Raw genomic sequence first — 14,492 nt, forward strand, 5'->3', positions numbered from 1 at the left:
GGGAGGCGAAACTATAAGCCCCTATCTTTCTCTATGTCCGATTAAAACTTCATAACCACAAGTACTGCATGAGTGTTAGCAATTATGAAAGACTAAATGATAGTTGTGTATGTGGACTTGCTTAAAAGCTCTGACATAGACTCTTTCTGATGTTATGAAAAATTGCAATTGCTTCTATGACTGAGATTTTAGTTTGTTGGTTCTCAATGAAGTTTCTGATTCATACTTTACATTGTGGATAGATTATTACTTGAGCATAAGTAATCATATGATAATATCTATATATGTTGCTGTTATAAGAATGATCATGATGCCCTCATGTCCGTATTTTATTCTATCGACACCTCTATCTCTAAACATGTGGACATATTTATCGTTATCGGTTTCCGCTTGAGGACAAGCGAGGTCTAAGCTTGGGGGAGTTGAGACGTCCATTTTGCATCATGCTTTTATATTGATATTTATTGCATTATGGGCTGTTATTACACATTATGTTACAATACTTATGCCTATTGAGGGAGTCCTGGACTAGGGGGTGTCCGGACAGCCGGACTATCATCGTCTGCCGGACTCCAAGACTACGAAGACACAAGATTGAAGACTCCGTCCCGTGTCCGGATGGGACTTTCCTTGGCGTGGAAGGCAAGCTTGGCGATACGGATATGTAGATCTCCTACCATTGTAACCGACTCTGTAACCCTAGCCTTCTCCGGTGTCTATATAAACCGGAGGGCTTTAGTCCGTAGGACACAACATACATTACAACAATCATACCATAGGCTAGCTTTAGGGTTTAGCCTCCTTGATCTCGTGGTAGATCCACTCTTGTACTACCTATATCATCAATATTAATCAAGCAGGACGTAGGGTTTTACCTCCATCAAGAGGGCCCGAACCTGGGTAAAACATCATGTCCCTTGTCTCCTGTTACCATCCGCCTAGACGCACAGTTCGGGACCCCCTACCCAAGATCCGCCGGTTTTGACACCGACATTGGTGCTTTCATTGAGAGTTCCTCTGTGTCGTCACCGATAGGAAGGATGCCTCCACCCGTCTTCAAGGATGGCGTTTTCGCCAAAGGGGCCTTGGCCGCCGGCCAAACTATCTGGCTAGGTGGTTTTCTTATAACCGTCTGTCCGGCCACGGCCTCGACGATGACTTCTCAAGTCGTCAAAAGCAATCTCCATGTCAGCTCGGAATTCGCCGAGCGGCTAGATCCGATAGAGCTCTCGTCTGTCAACGAACTCTTGGATCGCATCGCCGCCCTGGGAGTCGCTACGGACTACAATCAGATTGGGCTTAAAACCGATCCGAGAGAGATTAACTCTCCCCAGGTTACCCACCACGTCGCAGTGGTAGAGGAACAATGCGGCGACTCTCCCCCTGTATTAAAAACTAAACATGTCCGGGCTCCCGAACCCTCCACGCCGGATTTCCGCAGAGGAACGGACTTCGATCGAGCACTGAACTCAAAGTCAGGCATCGGACCGGACTCACTGGACAACATCCAGCAATCTAAGCTTCCAAAATTGGAAACCTCACGGCCTTTAAGCCCCAAGATGGGTAGGGATCCGGATTTTATTCCACCCACCCGCCCAGACATATGCGATCTATCTCTAATACGGCAAGAGCCCACTGAAACAGTACATCACTACTGGGCCAGATTCCCCCTGGTTATGGACAGGATAAAGGACTGCCGAGAGGAAAACGCAATCTCAATCTTTTGCAATAATTGCACGAACAAGGGAATATTGAACGCCATCGGCCGCCGCAAAATCACACGCTTCACCGATCTGGCATCCATAGTACGAAAATACTGTGTGATGGAGAGTTTCCGGAAAACTGAAAATCAGTTTTGGGACAATCCGGCTCCGAATACAACCCTAGTCCGCAACAAAAGGGTGCATGATACTGAGGCACCAGATGCAAAAACCAAAAAGCAAAAACCCCTTAAAGGGCACGGAACCGTACTGGAAGGATGGCTCAGCGGACCCTGTAAGCTTCATAGTACAGAGGGCGCCGTCCCAACACATAGCCTTCGAGCATGTTGGATACTACGGCAGGTGGCCAAAAGTGCCGAGGAGCTTCTAGCCCCGAAAAACCACCCCAACAATACCGGTACGGTATCAACAGTCTTCGAGACCTTCGCATCAAATAATATGTGAAAACGAACAATCCGCGGCCTCGCCGAAGTCTACCAAGTAGCAACAGAAAATCCATGGAGCGACACAACCATCACCTTCAACGCCAGCGACGTACCTAAATTCCGAACAGCCCGAGCACCAGCCGCACTGGTGCTTAGTCCCATAGTGGACGGTTTTCGACTTACAAAGGTCCTCATGGATGGCGGCAGCGGACTAAACCTCATCTACGAGGAAACTCTTCAAAAAATGGAAATAGACTGGAGCCGTATTGAGCAAAGTAGCACAACCTTCAGAGGAATAATCCCTAGTCGGGAAGCATGCTGCACCGGAAAAATCACACTCGATGTGGTGTTCGGCTCGCCGGACAATTACAGATCCGAAGAAGTCACGTTCCAAGTGGCCCCGTTCAACAACGGATATCACGCTATATTAGGACGAGAGGCATTCACAATTTTTCAAGCCGTACCCCATTACAGGTATATGAAGCTCAAAATGCCTGGCCCCGGAGGAATAATCACTCTCGCTAGTGATCCGGACATAGCACTCTGCGCCGAAAACAAGACAGCCGCACTAGCCCTGGAGGCACTATCCGAAGCCCTAGCGGCAGAAGAACTCATCGCGCTGCGCTCTACGGTGAACAGGGACGATGTGATACTCGATAAAAGATCCAAGTCCACCTCCTTCAAACCAGCAGATGAAATAATAAAATTCCAGGTCCATCCAACGGACCCAACAAAGACGGCCTCCATTGGGGCACAATTGAACCCCGAAGTAGATGCCGCACTGCGCGAATTCCTTCGGGAAAATTGGGACATTTTCGCCTGGCATCCTTCGGATATGCCCGGAATCCCACGTAGGTTGGCAGAACACAGCCTAAACATCCTAAAAGTATTTAAGCCAGTCAAACAGTCTCTTCGACGATTTTCCGAACCCAAAAGACAGGCAATGGGAGAAGATCTAACCAAACTATTGGAAGCCGGATTCATTAGAGATATCAAACATCCGGATTGGCTAGCAAATCTGGTAATGGTACCAAAGAAGGACAAATCCTGGCGCCTATGTGTCAATTTTAAAGACCTCAATAAGGCTTGCCCAAAGGATCCCTTTCCTCTCCCCCGCATCGACCAAATTATCGATGCTACCGCAGGGCACGATTCGTTGTGCTTCCTCGACGCATACTCCGGCTACCATCAAATCAAGATGGCGGAAGCAGATCAAGCCGCAACGGCATTCATCACTCCATATGGACCATTCTGCTTCAACACGATGCCCTTCGGACTTAAAAACGCCGGCGCAACATATCAACGCATGATTCAAACATGTCTGGCCACCCAGATCGGCAAAACAGTAGAGGCATACGTAGACGACGTAGTCATCAAAACCAAACACGTCGAAACTCTAGTAGACGACTTGAGGCTCACATTCGACAACCTCAGAGCATATCACATCAAGCTGAATCCGGAAAAATGCGTTTTCGGCGTGCCAGCCGGAAAGCTACTGGGCTTCATTGTATCCGGTAGAGGAATTGAAGCAAACCCAGCCAAGATCCGAGCTCTGTCACAGCTAGATACCCCAAAAGATCTCAAGCAAATACAAAAAATGACTGGATGCGTGGCGGCTCTAAGCCGCTTTATCTCCCGTCTAGGAGAAAAGGCATTGCCCTTCTATCGCCTCCTCAGGCGCACCGAACACTTCGAGTGGACGGATGCTGCCACTGCCGGACTCGAAGAAATAAAGGCCATATTGGCAACAAATCCGGTCCTGGCTGCGCCCAATCTAGGCGAACCAATGTTGTTATACATCGCAGCAATGCATCAAGTTGTAAGCGCGGTACTCATCGTCGAACGAGAGACAGAAGGGCATAAATTACCTCTTCAAAAACCAGTGTATTATGTATCCACTGTGTTAACCCCCTGCAAGTCCCGTTACCCACACTATCAGAAGATAGCGTATGCAGTGTGCATGGCATCCCGAAAGCTCCGACACTACTTCCAAGAGTGTTCGATAACAGTGGCCTCTGAAGTACCACTCAATGACATTATAAATAACCGCGACGCAACGGGCAGGATTACAAAATGGGCCATTGAGCTCTTACCTTTCTATATAACTTACAAACCTCGGCGAGCTATAAAGTCACAAGTTTTGGCTGACTTTGTCGCTGAATGGACCGAAGCCGAACTCCCTAAAGAGTACGGCGCATACTCCAATTGGATTATGTACTTCGACGGCTCTAAAATGTTGGCCGGACTGGGGGCTGGCGTCGTCTTGACGTCCCCAACCGGGGACACAGTCCAATACGTACTTCAAATAATGTACACGGACTCCAACAACGGAGCCAAATACGAGGCCCTTTTACACGGTCTCTGGATGGCAATCTCCATGGGCATTCAACGCCTAGAGGTGCCCGGGGATTCAAACCTTGCAATATCCCGAATAAATGGAGATTTCGACGCCAAGGATCCAAAAATGGCAGCATATCACAATGCTGTCTAAAAAATGTCAGCTCGGTTTGAAAGACTCGAATTCCATCACGTTGCCCGAGATAATAACCAAGCGACCAATGTACTGGCACGCATCGGTGCAAAAACGTGACACCATCCCTCCAAATATCTTCCTGGAGCGGCTCTTCAAGCCATCCGTACTATGGGAAGAGGAGTCCGGAAACGACAAACCGGAAATAACTGCGCCGACCGGCGATCCAGCCGATGACATAACACCTTCAGCCCACGACATAATGGCAGTAATCGCCCCGTGGACAGAACCATTCCTAGCCTACTTGCTTAGGCAGGAACTCCTCGAAGACCAAAATGAGGCCCGCTGCATAGTCCGGCGATCGAAAGCCTACAAGGTCCATGAGGGAGAACTTTATAAGAAAAGTACAACCGGAGTCCTGCAAAGGTGTATCTCCGAAGAGGAAGGGCGAAACCTCCTGGCTGAAATTCATGCCAGACTAGGCGGACACCACGCATCAGCCCGGGCCCTTGTAGGAAAGGCATTCCGTACATGATTTTATTGGCCGACGGCCCGGGCAGATGCCCAGGACTTAGTCTAGAGATGCGTCGGTTGTCAGCTCTTCGCTAATCAGAGCCATATGCCACCCACCGCCCTCAAAACTATACCCATTACCTGGCCGTTCGCGGTCTGGGGGCTTGATATGGTTGGACCCCTTAAAGGGGGAACCCACAAGCAAAGGTACCTATTGGTCATGGTGGATAAATTCACCAAATGGATAGAGGCCAAACCGATCAAAACGGCAGAGTCCGGACCAGTGATAGACTTTATATCCGGGGTAGTACACCGTTACGGCGTCCCCCACAACATCATCACTGACAACGGCACGTACTTCACGGCCGACGAGGTTAAGTCATGGTGCAAAAATATGGGTATCAAGCTCGACTACGCTTCAGTCTATCACCCTCAAACCAACGGTCAAGTGGAACGAGCAAATGGTCTAATAATGAGCGGTATTAAACCCAGACTAGTGCGGTCACTTACAAAATCCGACACGCACTGGGTAGAGGAGCTTGACTCCGTACTCTGGGGGCTACGGACAACGCCCAACCGTACTACCGGATTCACACCATTTTTTATGGTATACGGCGCAGAGGCAGCTCTGCCCTGCGACATTATTCATGACTCACCTCGAGTGCGCATGTACGAAGAAAGAGAGGCCGAGCTGGATCGGCAGGACAGCTTGGACACATTGGAGGAAGAACGCGACGTCGCCAAGGCTCGTTCCGCATTCTATCAGCAGCAGGCTCGAAGATATAAAAGCAGAGAAGTACGGGCCAAGACTTACAACGTTGGCGAACTAGTTCTATGCCTGCCGGACAAGAAAAAGGACAAGCTCAAGCCCAAATGGGAGGGCCCCTTCATTATCGATCAAGTCCTGACTGGCGGAGCGTACCGTCTACGAAATGCATCGGACAACCGATTCGAGCCGAACCCATGGAACGCAGCCCGCCTCCGAAGATTTTACGCCTAGCGCCGGACTAAGAGTTCGTCCCCTTCCCCAGTCCAAATTTTTTACACTACAGCTGCACTTTGTTTTTCTTTCTTCTCTTAACCTCTTTTCATACAAAGCCCTTAAAGGCCTAAATGCGCATTGTTCGCACAAACTTGATGTGCTATCCGCACTCATTATACCTGGGGGCTTCTTTTCCAGAAGCTCAATTATAAGGGCTTCATGCCTAGCACATGTGTCAAGCTTCCACATGTACCTTTTACTCACCATTATATGCATCGATATGACTTAAGTTTTGGCCAAGCTGGGTTGCCTGGCTCCTGTGCTTACCCCTACGTTCCCGATTGTTCGGCTAGGAGGTAAAGGGAGCACCTCTGCGATTGTTACTGCCGGGTCAGCCGGATGTGTACCTCCGACTAGGTGAAGCCGAAAGCTAGCGTTCTTAAGGGAATATTCGGTCGGTGACTTGAAAGATGATTTTTTACCTACTTATTTATATGCCCCCAGATGTTTTTCTGCTTTTTTCGCAGTCCGGGCATGCACTTTAGGGTATGCCTCCCAGGGAAAGGAACCCCTAACGGAACTATTGTCCCTGGAAAATGTTTCTTACTAACCATGTAATATAACATAACTAGTTGGGCACTTGTCTGATAAAGCACTAATGACCCCTACGCCTGGTCTCCATGCATACCTCGGTTGTTTCTTAACCAAGAAGGTATTCGGACACACTCCGGACTCTAGGGTCCCGAGGTTGAAGCGAAAAGGTCGGCAAAGACAAACGATCTACAATCCGGCTAGAAGGCATTTCACATGTCATTTTAAAATACATTGTCAAATATACTGATTGTATTCCTCCTCAATCCCGTCTAACAGGCTGTCTAACTTACAGTCCCGTAGGGAAAATTTAGCAGCCAACTCTACTTGGCTGTATACTAAACTCACAGGGATCTCCTTCCCATCGGGCCCCACCGGTCCAACTTCGGCCATGTGGTTGGGATCCGCCTTCTTGTAATGCATCTTCACCATGGCCCAAGCCTCCCTGGCACCTTGACGGCAAGCCGAAATCTTCCACAAACGGAAGCGCTGCCGCACTCCCTGAAGCTTCTCCGCAAGCTCCCCAAGGCCCTCGGGTAGGGAAAGGGCTGGCCATAAAGCCTGGACGCCGCCGCTCATTGCCTGCCGAACTCGTTCGAGTAGTTGCAACAGCTCGGGAAGTTGATCACCCGTTGATATGGGCATCTCCTCCGCAGGGTGACCTGTGAGTATACCTACAAGACATATTATGTCAATTTACTTCCTCGCCGAACTCTTCTTTTCAAAGGAGTCCGCTCAAGCACTTACTATAGATGCCGCGACGAAGCCGCTGATTCTCCTTAACGGAGCCGGACAGCCCGGCCCGAGCGCCTTTCAGCTCTTCTCCAAGCCTGGCGTTGGCCTCCTGGAGCTTGTTCCTTTCTTGTTGCACCCTATTCAGCACCCTCTTGTCGGCCTTCAGCTGGCGCAGTAATTCTTGCCTGTCCGGATCTTGTCCGGCGGCACCTGCAATGTCATCATTAGACTTGCGCGCACGCCGCACATCGCTTATATTTATTAATAAAAATGTGTTACCAAGAGGGGTCTCTGCGTTTCCTCCCGCGGCAGCAAGTGCGGCCTCAAGTTGGGCCTTGCATTCTTGCAGCTCCTGAGACAGCTGGGCATTCTTCTCGGTAAGAGCCTGCGTTTCAAATGATCCTTAAATCAGTTAACATAACTACTTTAAGTCTCGGGGGCTACTGGCATATATAACCATTAAATTCCCTTACCCGTATGTCTTTCACATACTGCTCCGTGGCTCTGGTAAAACCGTCTTGAGAAGCACGGAGATGCGCGTCCCCTGCGTTAAAAGCGTCCAATGCCTCAGGGGAGAAGCACGCTTCACAAAATACTGTCCGGCGGCGCCTGTGGTTCATGGCACTCTCCACCTCAGACTTGGTGGCCGACAGTCTGTCGGCATCCTCGGTTGGAGGAGTATCCGGCCCGCGCTTTGCGCTTGCCTCCCCCTCCAGGTCGGGCGCTGGAGCCTGGCTGGTATAGGTCGGATCGGCAACCTCTACGCCCGCAGTCCGGCGGGCGCTTTTTCTCCTACAAAGATCATGAGCACTCAGACGCTTCCTAGGAACGTTGCTCTGAAAATTTAAACACGAGCTATACCTTTGCGGCGACATCTCAGTCCGTGCCGCGCTCCTTTTCCGCCTGCTGGTCCGGACTGACCTTCGTTGGTCAGCCGCCGCGGGCTTGGCTTCCCGCCTTGAAGGCGCTTCCTGTAAAACACCATCGTCCGCGAAGGTCGGAAATGGGCAAGGAAGAGGTAATGGTGTCCGGACCTCGGTCACGGTCACCTGGAAAGCCGGACATAGTCCGGGGTAGTCCGCCGTAATGGCGACTAAAGCGTTATCCATGCTGAGTTCGTGGAACACCCCGTCGATCAGCTCCACCTTGATATCCGGGTCCTCTTCGGAGGCCGGATCCTGGGATCTTTCCGGATCCTCGGGTTGCGGAGCGGGACTTACCATGTCCTCCACAATCCGGCGTAGTTCCTGCGTCGAAGACATAATGTAAGAAGCCTAAACTTCGAAAGCATGGGTTGAGCCCTTAAAAGTGTTCGCTTACCCAGCCTCTAGGGTTGTTCATGGAAAACCCATTCAAGGGGTTCGTTCGAAGGAAGTCCTCCTTCTCCCCCTTGTTCAGGCCGGACAGGATCTACACCAGATCCTCGGTCGAATCCGGCCCTTCGCGGCCATGACGGGTGGCATCGTCTTCCCCGTTGCAATCCCACATGGGGTGGCCTCTGTATTGCAATGGCTGTACCCCCTGCATGATGCATGTTGCCATGACTCCAATCATGGTCAGCCCGGAATGGGCCACTAATCTTATTCGGCCCATCAGGTAATGGACGCTCTTGTCTTCCTCCAATCGGGGGCTCCGCGGGCGCCAGCTGAGGCGTTTCTTCAAAGGAGCAGCACTGAACTCCGGGAGGCCAATCCGGACTGAGTCCGGCAGCGGAGTGTCTTCTATGTAAAATCACTCCGAAGGCCAGTCTTCGGACGCCTTCTTAGGGGTACCGGATGGGTATCCGGTCCCGGCAATGCGCCATATTTCGGTGCCGCCCACTTGATATATAGATCCGTCGTGAGAATGGGGTACGAGGCAGAACAGCCTCCTCCACAGTGCAAAATGGGGCTCGATGCCTAGGAATAGCTTGCAAAGAGCTACGTAGCCCGCGATATGCAGGACAGAGGCGGGCGTAAGGTGATGGAGCTGGAGTCCGTAGAACTCCAGGAGCCCGCGGAGAAACGGATGTATTGGAAATCCGAGTCCCCTTATCAGATAGGGGACGAAGCATACCCGCTCCCCTTTGTTGGGACTTGGGGTAGCCTCCGCTTGCTTCCCACCTTGGTAGGTGGCCAGCCCGGCTCGAACCGGGACCATGAAGGCCGGAGGGAGATATCCCCCCGCTTGGAGCTTCACTAGCTCGTTGTGTGGAACAGAGCAACTCCTCCAATCTCCTGGCGGTGGGCTGGGAGCGCGAGAAGAGGAGCCGCGTCGATGGTCCATGATGAAATGGATTTTTAGGTCAAAGGCACTCCGATGAGTATTCGCGGAAGGAAGATGGTGTGGTTTGGATCTGGATTTTTGCCTCTTTTGTAGGCGGATGACTCGCACGACTAGGGGGTGAAACATAAAAGACACCCTGGCTTTTTGCATTCGTGCGACGCGTGGAAGTAGGCCCTTATTGGGTGTAGAAGCCAAGAAGCACAATATTTATGATGAAGCCAGACACTGTTCGGAAGGTACATGGGACTTGAAGGGAGAACCCGCCTTGCAACGCCGAAGACTATATACGCGGACTTATCATCATTGAAGCCTGGTTCGGGGGCTACTGAGGGAGTCCTGGACTAGGGGGTGTCCGGACAGCCAGACTATCATCGTCTGCCGGACTCCAAGACTACGAAGACACAAGATTGAAGACTCCGTCCCGTGTCCGGATGGGACTTTCCTTGGCGTGGAAGGCAAGCTTGGCGATACGGATATGTAGATCTCCTACCATTGTAACCGACTCTGTAACCCTAGCCTTCTCTGGTGTCTATATAAACCGAAGGGCTTTAGTCCGTAGGACACAACATACATTACAACAATCATACCATAGGCTAGCTTTAGGGTTTAGCCTCCTTGATCTCGTGGTAGATCCACTCTTGTACTACCCATATCATCAATATTAATCAAGCAGGACGTAGGGTTTTACCTCCATCAAGAGGGCCCGAACCTGGGTAAAACATCGTGTCCCTTGTCTCCTGTTACCATCCTCCTAGACGCACAGTTCGGGACCCCCTACCCGAGATCCGCCGGTTTTGACACCGACACCTATTCTCTCTTATTTTACAAGGTTTACATGAAGAGGGAGAATGCCGATAGCTGGAATTCTGGGCTGGAAAAGGAGCAAATATTAGAGACCTATTCTACACAACTCCAAAAGTCCTGAAACTCCACGAAAGTTATTTTTGGAAATATTGAGCGGAAGAAATACCAGAGGGGACCCACACCCCGGGCACGAGGGTGGGGGGCGCGCCCTACTCCCCTGGGTGCGCCCCCTGCCTCGTGGGCTCCCTGGTGGCGCTCCAGTGCCCATCTTCTGCTATATCAAGTCTTTCGTTCGAAGAAAAATCAGAAGCAAGCTTTCGGGACGAGACTCCGCCGCCACGAGGCGGAACCTTGGCGGAACCAATCTAGGGCTCCGACAGAGCTGTTCTGCCGGGGAAACTTCCCTCTGGGAGGGGGAAATCATTTCCATCGTCATCACCAACAATCCTCTCATCGGGAGGGGGTCAATCTCCATCAACATCTTCACCAGCACCATCTCCTCTCAAACCCTAGTTCATCTCTTGTATCCGATCTTTGTCTCATAGCCTCAGATTGGTACCTGTGGGTTGCTAGTAGTGTTGATTACTCCTTGTAGTTGATGCTAGTTGGTTTATTTGGTGGAAAATCATATGTTCAGATCCATTATGCACATTATCACCCCTCTGATTATGAACATGAATATGCTTTGTGAGTAGTTACGTTTGTTCCTGAGGACATGGGAGAAGTCTTGCTATTAGTAGTCATGTGAATTTGGTATTCGTTTGATATTTTGATGAGATGTGTGTTGTCTATCCTCTAGTGGTGTCATGTGAACGTCGACTACATGACAATTCACCATTGTTTGGGCCAAGAGGAAGGCATTGGGAAGTAATAAGTAGATGATGGGTTGCTAGAGTGACAGAAGCTTAAACCCTAGTTTATGCGTTGCTTCGTAAGGGGCTAATTTGGATCCATATGTTTCATGCTATGGTTAGGTTTACCTTAATACTTCTTTTGTAGTTGCGGATGCTTGCAAGAGTAGTTAATCATAAGTGGGATGCTTGTCCAAGTAAGGGCAGCACCCAATCACCGGTCCACCCACATATCAGATTATCAAAGTAACGAACGCGAATCATATGAAAGTGATGAAAACTAGCTTGACGATAATTCCCATGTGTCCTCGGGAGCGTTTTCCTTCATATAAGAAATCATCCAGGCTTGTCCTTTGCTACCAAAAGGATTGGGCCACCTTGCTGCACTTTATTTACACTTGTTACTTGTTACCTGTTACAATTTATCTTATCACAAAACTATCTCTTACATATAATTTCAGTGCTTGCAGAGAATACCTTACTGAAAACCGCTTGTCATTTCCTTGTGCTCCTCGTTGGGTTCGACACTCTTACTTATTGAAAGGAATACGATAGATCCCTACTTGTGGGTCATCAGGGTCGTCGTCGACGAAGTCGATCACAGGGGCAACCACTACAAGAAATATGTCAACTAGTGACCTTCTGTCAGTGACCCTGGAAGAATTGGTCATAGATCTATGACCATTTGAGACCAATTGGTCAAAAGCTGTTCGTGGGGCTCCAAACCCTAAACCATTGCGACCATTTTGGTCAGAAAGGTCGTAATTTCCTTACACGAAATGGTCATAAAGCAGATAGCACTGCTCCGCTGCCTTATTTCTAGCTGATCATGACCAATATAGATGGTCATAACCTTGTAAATTGTGGTGGGTTGCTATGACTAGGCGCCACCTCATCAGTTTTGCATATGTGTCATGTCTATGTGGAAGTTTTTGCCCTAGGTTGTGAAGCAACCTATATTTCTGTCATTCCAAAAATTCCCAAAGAAATCTCATAAATTCTTTGGGTCATATCTTCGTCAAATATGTAAAAAACCTTCCTTGCCTAGTTCAGAAATAATTAAAAAATATTCATTTTCCTATTCTGTTCAGAAAAACACTTTGTGAAGGAAGTACCGCTTTGGCATGTCCAAATGGTATCCATTTTCTACAGTGCTTTCCTATGCCCAAATAACCATGCTCCACCAAATGCCAGCTCAATCCATTCATTATTTTGAGCCCAGCTTCAACATTCGTATTTACGTCCAGTGTAGTACTTTGCAAAGCAAGTACCACCTAGTCTCCTCCTTTTGAGCTGAAAATTTATGAAGATGATCTTCTTAGTAACTGATCATCCTCAGCCAAAACTCACGCCCATTAGCCATGTACATTTGCCGTACCGCTAATCAAACACTTGGCTCCTAATTCATATTTGAGCATCGATCTGTCTCCTCGTGAGAATCTTATGTTGTAATTTTCTTCCTAGCACCTACGTGGGGAGTTACCAACCCACTAGACATGCCTAGGCCTCCCAGAACACATGGCAACGCCACGGTCACGCGGTGACCACGCGGTGGGAATGCGAGTTTACTCGCTCTAGAGTTGGGGCCCTCGGCCACCACCCAAACCTCGACGTATCGCCACCAAACCATGTATTTATGATTAAATAGGTACTTATGTAACTTGAAATGATTTTTGGAAAAAATAAATAGCAAACTATGAGGCAGCTGCAGGTCAAATTTGACCCGCTTCCATCTGAATCGGCGGAAATTTGTCTTTTTCACGAGAGGTGGATCAAAACTTTTTACACCCAACCATTTTATCAATTGTGCATTAAATATGTCCTAGTATTTTAGAAAATTGATTTGGTCCAATTTTGCAACAATTATTTGGGAGGTCCTTCACAAAAAAACCTCCTTTTGGGCACTCGAAAAATGGAAAATGATTTTTTCGTCCAAAGAAAATGAAAACTCCCTTAGGCAACATTGTTTGGAAGTCCGAGATGCACCCTTTTGCACAATATGAGTTCATCTGAACAAACTATGCCATGAATGTGACCATAAGGTTGATCATTTGGCTTGAAAGCCATTGATCTTGACGCATGATAGCTCATTTGTGAGAACACTTTTTTAAAATAATTGTCGTATTACAAGTTTATTATTTTTCCTGGTAACTTGGTCACATATAATGACACAATGCTAAGGTTTCCCAATTTTTTGATTTTTTTTGAATTTTTTATGCCCGTTTCAAAATGTGGTCAAAACGGCGGGCTTGACCGTTCCTAGATAGTGGTTGAATCTTGGAATTTTTTTGGTGTTTCTCTAATTAAATAGATACTTCTGTACCTAGAAATGATTTTTGGAAAATACAAATAGCAAACTATGAGGCAGCCGCAGTTCAAATTTGACCCGCTTCCTACTAAATTGGCGAAAATTTGTCTTTTTCATGGGAGGTGGATCAAAACTTTTGACACCCAACCATTTGGTCAATTGTGCATTAAATATGGCCTAGTATTTTAGAAAATTGATTTGGTCCAATTTTGCAACAATTATTTGGGAGGTCCTTCACAAAAAAACCTCCTTTTGGGCACTCGAAAAATGGAAAATGGTTTTTTCGTCCAAAGAAAATGAAAACTTACTTAGGCAACATTGTTTGCCATTCCAATATGCACAATATGAGATCATTTGAACAAACTATGCCATGAATGTGGCCATAAGATTGATCATTTGGCTTGAAAGCCATTGATCTCCATACGTGATAGCTCGTTTCTGAGAACACTTCTTTAAAATAATTGTCATATTATACGTTTGTTATTTTTCCTGGGAACTTGGCCACATATAGTGACACAATGCGAAGGTTTCCCAATTTTTTGTTTTTTTTGAATTTTTTATGCCCGTTTCAAAATGAGGTCAAAACGGAGGGCTTGACCGTTCCTAGCTAGTTGTTGAATCTTGGAATTTTTTTGGTGTTTGTCTAATTAAATAGATACTTTTGTACCTAGAAATAATTTTTGGAAAAATAAATAGCAAACTATGAGGCAGCCGCACTTCAAATTTGACCCGCTTCCTCCTGAATCGGCGAAAATTTGTCTTTTTCATGAGAGGTGGATCAAAACTTTTGACACCCAACCATTTGGTCAATTGTGCATTAAATATGG

This window comes from Triticum dicoccoides, chromosome 5B (assembly GCF_002162155.2).
Source record: "Triticum dicoccoides isolate Atlit2015 ecotype Zavitan chromosome 5B, WEW_v2.0, whole genome shotgun sequence".
In the NCBI taxonomy this organism is placed as follows: domain Eukaryota; kingdom Viridiplantae; phylum Streptophyta; class Magnoliopsida; order Poales; family Poaceae; genus Triticum; species Triticum dicoccoides.